The following is a 7,958-nucleotide window of genomic DNA, read 5'->3' on the forward strand; positions in this document are numbered from 1 at the left end:
TTCCACCACTGTATTTACTAAATAAAATATGATAAATGAAGTGATCTGCACTCACTACTTTTCTTCATGACTTATTGTTATGAGGAAGATAATATAATACTTAAATTTATCATATTTTAATTGTGGGGATTTTTGGCCTTTATTTAGTGTCGCAAAAAATTACCGATTTAATTAAATTTTATGCAAAAATTGGCAAAATAGTCAACATCCACCTTTTGTGTATTTATAAACTGAACAATTATATGGCCTAAAACTCTGGACAGATTTATCTGTAAGCCAAATATTGTGGTTGATCTGGAGATGCATAAACAAAAGAGCACAACATTGGTGGGCACCATGACTAAGAGAAGAGATCGGCTCTCACACAAGATTTCAGTAACAAAGACTAACAAATCATGAGCGTTGAATCATAAGGTTCAATCTCAGATTGCAGTTTTAACATCAAATGTTTGATATATGACCATTTAAACTCTAAGATTAGTCTAAATGGAAACTTTGCTCAATATGTCAGATGGTATAATTTCCAGCTCATGAAACATAGATCTAAGGCATGAGCAGGGACGTCCCCCACTGACAACTTCACAGAGCGGGATACTATGAGTGTACTGGGATGCGGTGCATAAACCCCTTATTAAAACTAAAAATGCACTTTTGTGAGTGTAGTGGTGCATAGAACAAAGTCAGTGAGCAGTGGAAATAAGTCATATGGTCACATGAGTCATCCTTCACTCAGTTGTCAACAAGCAGATGAGTATACAGCAAGGCAAACACCAAAGGGTTTACAAGATCAGATGCTCGTTTTTCATAGCAAAGAGCAATTTGCATCTAAAGTTGTAGTTCTATCAAATCTGATACACATATTTTTAGATTCAGTGTGAGGTTTCACTTCCCAAGGATATATTATCTCTGACTAAACATCCATAAATCTGCTTCAAAATCATAGAAAAAAAGACGCTCCTTGTAACAGAACTTGCCTAACAAACTCACATTTTCTCACAAGTTTTTTTTAGTATCAAAGTAATCAATTAATAGTTGTCTCTACATCCATGGGTAAAAACAGCAACTGAAAATAGCTAATTCAGCATATTTGAATAGTGCCAATTTTGCAAAATGTAAACAAATAAAAAACCAGGGCTGAAGCGATATTGTATCTCAGTAGGACCTTTCTGGTTTAATAAAGGAAACATAAAACAAATAAACCGCTAGCTTACTGTCTCCAAGGCAACATTGCTTCTTGTTTACGTCCCACAAAGTACCCAAATGATTATGGTAACTTTAGTTCTAAAACTTAGAGCATGATTATATATACTACATTTGTCTGATTTCCTAAACCCTCTGAAGTTTGAAAGGTGCCCAACACTGCGTTGTGCTGAATACTTTTACCATCATGAGATGAGATGTAAGACTTTAAAAAAAATGCTAAATGCAATTTTGAAAATATTTTGTTATTAAATTAAGGTTTGGAACATGCACACCCATTTCTCTTACTTTAAAAAGTCCAGGTATGTTTTTAATTTTGACACGTGGAGTGACAGATCATTTGTCTCCTGGCTTTTGCTCTGAGCATTAAAAAAATCAATAAAGTATACAGAACATGTCACTATAGAGTCTATTTTCTTTTAATTCATGCCATTTATACTAGGGAAGAAAAATGTGAAAAAGACAGATCGCCTCTATATTAATGGTTTTATAAATCTGGAATGTTAATAACTTTATTGCATTACCGCCTGCTGACTGACTTTGCAATGAGCTAATTTTGTTAACCTAATTATACAATGAATTGGTTAAAGTACTTAAAAATTACGGCTGACAAGAACTATTAGCAGCAGCCCAAAATAGTCTCAGTGTGAGGGGCTTTGATTCTCTGAATCCCTTGCCGCCTCAATTGAGTGCGAAATCATTCCTAATCCCTCATAACCTGTGGGCAAAAGGCTGCATAATGTGAATTAGCTGACGGATACTTGTACATATGCTGCAGGGTCTTCCTTAATCTTCAAAAGCAATGGTTCACATGTAAATATAAGAAAAGGGTAATACATTAAGACTTATGTAAAAGCACATGCAGTCTATTTTGAAAATTACCTTCTTTTTTACAATCTGAAATCAGTACTATGCGACGGTTTAAAAAAAACTACATTTGGCTAAAGTAACTGTCGCCTTGACCTCATGCTCTTAACAGCATAAACAGACACTCTGAGCCATCCATCAATGTCCCATTTATGATAAGAAGCAGAGTGGGTGCACCATCTCATCAGGAAACAAGGTCACAGTCTGCACCACTGAAGAGGAGAGAGCACTGTGTGGTTTTAGTGGAGCTGGGGGTTTGCCTTATCAAGTGTTGGCACAGGAGTTGTAAGTATACAGGCACGGATCTACTAAGTGCATTAACAACTTTCCTTACATGAAACTGCAGATCTGCATCTAAAAGAATGAGTATTTATGTAAATGTTCAAAAGATTAAGGAGCTGGCTCAGGAGAAAGTCAGACACAAAGCATGTACGCATCAATCTGTAAGATAAAGTCACAAAGAGAAAAAGGAGCCTGACAAGATTGCTTACTTATTCAATTCTCCCCACATAAAAACATAATGAACAATATAACTGAAATTATCTAGCAATGGTGCAGCCATTTGTTATTGGTAAATGCAGTGTGCAAAGTATACCAGCCTCATATGGAAACCAATCATTCTTGATACCAATCATTAGTGCTGGTTTCAGTGGCAATGGCCAGTCCAGTAACTGTAGATCTTTAAAACCGGAAGTAATTGATTTTTTTGGCCACTTAGGGGCAGTGCAACAATCTGTAAATACAACATTGACATATTATTTGAAGTTATATGGCAAACGTTCTAGCAATCACAGGGTTTCCTGCAGGGTTTTACGATAGAGGCAACTCACCAGAATAAAGCAGCCCCTCCGCTAACATTATTACCTTTTTATGAAATACAATATTAGGCTTATTAAAATAATACTCTACTGATTTAGCATTGCACTCCTATAGCATTTTGGGACTCATGATAGTAAGATAATCGGTTTCTGTGCTTCCGTTGGAGCAGTCGCCCACTCATAGTCTAATAAGCACGGTGTCTGTCCCCCGACTCAGATCGGTTAAATCAAAAGTAAACAAAAGATGCGCTATACTTAACAACCTAATTAGAATTAAAACGAATGCAACGATAGAACAAAATAGGAAAATTAGATGTGGACTATTAAATATTAGATCTCGGTCTTCTAAAGCAGTATTGGTAAACGATTTGATATCAGATAATAAAATTGATTTATTTTGTCTTACTGAAACCTGGCTGGGCCATGAAGACTATGTTAGTCTAAATGAAGCCACTCCTCCCAGCCATATTAATACTCAAATTCCTAGAGGCTCAGGCCGAGGAGGGGGAGTTGCAGCCATCTTTGATTCAAGCCTGTTAATTAATCCTAAACCTAAATTACATTATAACTCATTTGAAAGTCTTGTTCTTAATCTTCAACATCCAAAATGGAAAACATTACAGCCAATTATATTCATTGTTATTTACAGGGCTCCAGGTCCGTATTCTGAATTCCTATCTGAATTCTCAGAGTTTTTATCATGTTTAGTCCTTAAATCAGACAAAGTACTTATTGTAGGTGATTTTAATATCCATGTGGACGTTGACAATGATAGCCTTAGCACTGCTTTCAACTCATTACTGGATTCAATCGGTTTCAGTCAGAGTGTGCACAAGGCGACGCACTGTTTGAACCACACCCTCGACCTTGTGCTGGCATATGGTATTGAAATTGAGGATTTAATAATATTTCCACAGAATTCGGTATTATCAGATCATTCTTTAATTACTTTCGAATTCTTACTACCTGACTATACTACATTAGATAAAAGCTTCTACACTAGATGCCTATCTGACAGTGCTATAGCTAAATTTAAGGAAGCGATTCCAACAGCAGTTGACTCTATGTCGTGCCTTAACATAACAGAGGACCTTTATGTTAACCTCAGTCCCTCTCAAATTGATACATTTGTAGACGGTACTACGACATGCCTACGGACGACTTTAGACTCTGTTGCTCCCCTCAAAAAGAAGATGATGAAGCAAAGGAAACTAGCACCTTGGTATAACTCCCAAACTCGCAAATGAAAACAAATCTCGCGAAACCTTGTAAGTAAATGGCGTTCCACCAAAGTGGAAGAATCTTGTTTGGATTGGCAAGAAAGTCTCAAAACCTATAGGAAGGCCCTTAGAAAGACCAGATCAGACTATTACTCATCACTAATAGAAGAAAATAAGAACAACCCAAGGTTTCTTTTCAGCACTGTAGCCAGGTTGACAGACAGTCATAGCTCTACTGAGCCATCTATTCCTCTAGCTCTGAGTAGTGATGACTTCATGAGCTTCTTTAATGATAAAATTATAACAATTAGAGACAAAATTAATCACCTTTTGCCCTCAACTTCTAACGGTTCACCTTTAAATGCAGGACCGCTAGAAAATACGACTAGTCCCGACATATACTTAGACTGCTTTTATCCTATAGACCTTCAACAATTAATGTTAAAGATATCCTCAGCTAAGCCATCTACCTGTCTCTTGGACCCCATCCCAACGAGACTACTCAAAGAAGCGTTACCCGTGGTTAACACTTCACTACTAGATATGATCAATATGTCTCTATTAACAGGTTATGTACCGCAGTCATTTAAAATAGCTGTGATAAAACCTCTTCTGAAAAAAAACACCCTCGATCCTGAGGTCTTAGCAAACTATAGACCTATATCTAACCTTCCCTTTCTATCCAAGATCCTTGAGAAGGTGGTTGCTAATCAGTTATGTGATTTTCTACATAGCAACAGTTTATTTGATGATTTTCAATCAGGATTTAGAAAGAATCATAGCACAGAGACGGCACTGGTGAAAATTACTAACGACCTTCTAACTGCTGCAGACAAAGAACTTGTCTCCATTCTTGTTTTACTAGATCTTAGTGCTGCATTTGACACTATTGACCATACCATCCTGTTACAGAGACTGGAACACTTAGTTGGCATTAAAGGAATCGCACTTAGCTGGTTTAAGTCCTATTTCTATGAGCGATCCCAATTTGTTAACATTAACGATAAACACTCCAAGCACGCTAAAGTTAGCCATGGCGTTCCTCAAGGCTCAGTGCTTGGACCAATTCTATTTTCCTTATATATGCTTCCACTAGGTAATATTATTAGGAAACACTCAATTAACTTTCACTGTTACGTAGACGACACCCAATTATATCTGTGAATTAAGCCAGACGAAAGTGGTCAGTTAGCTAAACTTCAAACGTGTATTAAAGATATAAAATCCTGGATGACCCACAATTTCCTGATGTTAAACTCAAACAAAACTGAAGTTATTGTGATGGGACCAACGCACCTCCGAACTTCATTATCTAAAGATATAGCTACTCTGGATGGTATTGCCCTGGCCTCCAGCACTTCAATGCACACTTAAAACAAACTTCAAGAACAGCCTTTTTCCATCTTCGTAACATTGCCAAAATTAGGAATATCCTGTCTCAAAACGATGCTGAAAAACTAATCCATGCATTCGTTACTTCTAGACTAGACTACTGCAATTCCTTACTATCAGGTTGCTCAAATAAGTCCCTTAAGTCCCTTAAGACTCTTACTACTTACTACTACGCTACTTGTGGTTAGATCATATTTCTCCTGTATTAGCTTCTCTGCATTGGCTTCCTGTGAAATCTAGGATCGAATTTAAAATCCTCCTCCTGACTTACAAAGCTCTAAATGGTCAAGCACCATCATACCTAGAAGAGCTCTTGGTACCTTATTGTCCCACTAGGGCACTGCGCTCCCGGAATGCGGGGCTACTCGTGGTTCCTAGAGTCTCTGGAAGTAGACTGGGGGCCAGGGCCTTCAGCTATCAGGCTCCGCTCCTATGGAACCAGCTCCGAGTCTGGGTTCGAGGGGCAGACACCGTCGCCACATTTAAGAGTAAACTGAAAACCCTCCTCTTTGACAAAGCTTATAGTTAGGGAGTGAGGAGTTGCAGCGTCCACCTAACCCGGCCCACCTGCTTCTCCTCGTAGTCATCAGTTTTATATACTGTATAATTAATAATATAGCAAGAGTAGAGGGAGGCAAGCCAGTACAGCCCGATCCGGTTGGGGAGAGTTCTAGCCCGACCAGGCACCTCTCTTTAACCTGCCTCTCTTAGTTATGCTATTATAATTCTAGACTGCAGGGGAGGCGGTTTCCTTCCTGTGACACACTGAGCTGCTCTCTCATCTCTAGTTGTTTCCTTCTGTATGCATCCTGTCCCAGAATTGCTTGTTGCTAACCTAGCTCTGGGGAGTTTACTCCCCGGAGTCCTTATGTTTCTTCTTCGCAGAGCTATGCTCTGCGATTCTCTGCAATTCCCGGCCGCATCCTGCTGCGTCCTGCTGCGTCCGCCGCATCCACCCATGCTCTGCAGCGCCACGCTACATCCCGCAACGCCCTGCTGTGATGTTCCTATGCACAGAGTAGTCTGGATCCGGTATAGGAGACTGCACTACTCAGTATGACACGATGTGCCCTGCTATGACATGAACTTCCACGATAACCTTCGAAGTCACTGTGACCTTTAATGTGACTATTATCGCCACTGTTCATCACACCCCCAACCGGCCCGTCAGACACCGCCTACCAAGAGTCTGGGTCTGCCGAGGTTTCTTCCTAAAAGGGAGTTTTTCCTCGCCACTGTCGCAATTGCCACTGCTAATGCTTGCTCTTGAGGGAATTGCTGTAATTGTTGGGGTTTTGGAATTTATAGAGTGTGGTCTAGACCTACTTTATCTGTAAAGTGTCTCGAGATAACTCTGTTATGATTTGATACTATAAATAAAATTGAATTGAATTGAATAAGTTTAAGCGACAGAACCAGAGATATCATCTTTTTCTTTCTGCGCATTCTTCTTCCTTCACAACACCTAATGCCTAAATTACCCACAATGCAACTCGACTTAGATTGATTTAGCTGCTAAATGCTCCACTATGTTCACCTGCTAGTAGATTTCAGAGCTTTTTTTCCTGACCAATATTATAAAGTTGCGTCCGAAAAACCAAAACAATGGGCTGAAAGATGCTCTGTAGAGCTGAGTTGAACTGTAGGTTTGTCACTACGAGAGACTCCTTTAACACTGCGCACAGCTATTTAATACATTTTTTAAATAAAAGTATAGATGAGAACATTTTTTTATTCAGTCTTTAACCTTTGCATTCCTCAATTAGTGGTTTTAACCCATTTTTATACTCACTGCAAACAGGTTTTTCATGGAGTCTTGGTTTTGCTAATTCCTATCCAAAGTGATGTCTTCAGGATGATGGGTATTAGCAGGAGAAAGGGCTGTGGGAGAAGAGAAAGAAAGAAGGTCAAACACTGAGAAAAAGGCCACAATAAACAATAGGGCTCTTCTCTTCAACTTCTCGTGACTTGCCTTGAAGTTGGTCATTAACAAGCAGTGGCACTGTGTCTGTGAGTGATTACTGTTTCCTGTTGTTGCTTAATTTGAGACGGGTTTCCTCTTGTTCCCTTATCTTAAAAACATAATCAAAGTGGCAACACATGGAAAAACAATGGAACCAAATTTGAGACTAAAACCAGTGTTAAAGACTCCCACTACGACAAAAATGGCGTTTGTAATGTGCTAAAAGGCAAAGAGTATTTGATGGTGTGTTAATTTTTCTCTTTGAAGTGGCATTTAATAAACCTCTGGAGATGGATAGTTAGACATTTATAAAGCACTAAACACCGGATGTGTCCTTACTGCACCTTTTGGTATTTTATTCTAAAATGAGAACAAAACTTTTTTTGTCCAGATGCTTCCTAAACACTCCTTTAAAAGTCAATTGACCCTTCATCAAAGCCTGCGCTCCTGCTCCACTTGTCAGGCTTTTTTAATTTTAGCATGATGAATGTGCAGTTT

This window comes from Perca fluviatilis, chromosome 17 (genome assembly GCF_010015445.1).
Source record: "Perca fluviatilis chromosome 17, GENO_Pfluv_1.0, whole genome shotgun sequence".
Taxonomy (NCBI): domain Eukaryota; kingdom Metazoa; phylum Chordata; class Actinopteri; order Perciformes; family Percidae; genus Perca; species Perca fluviatilis.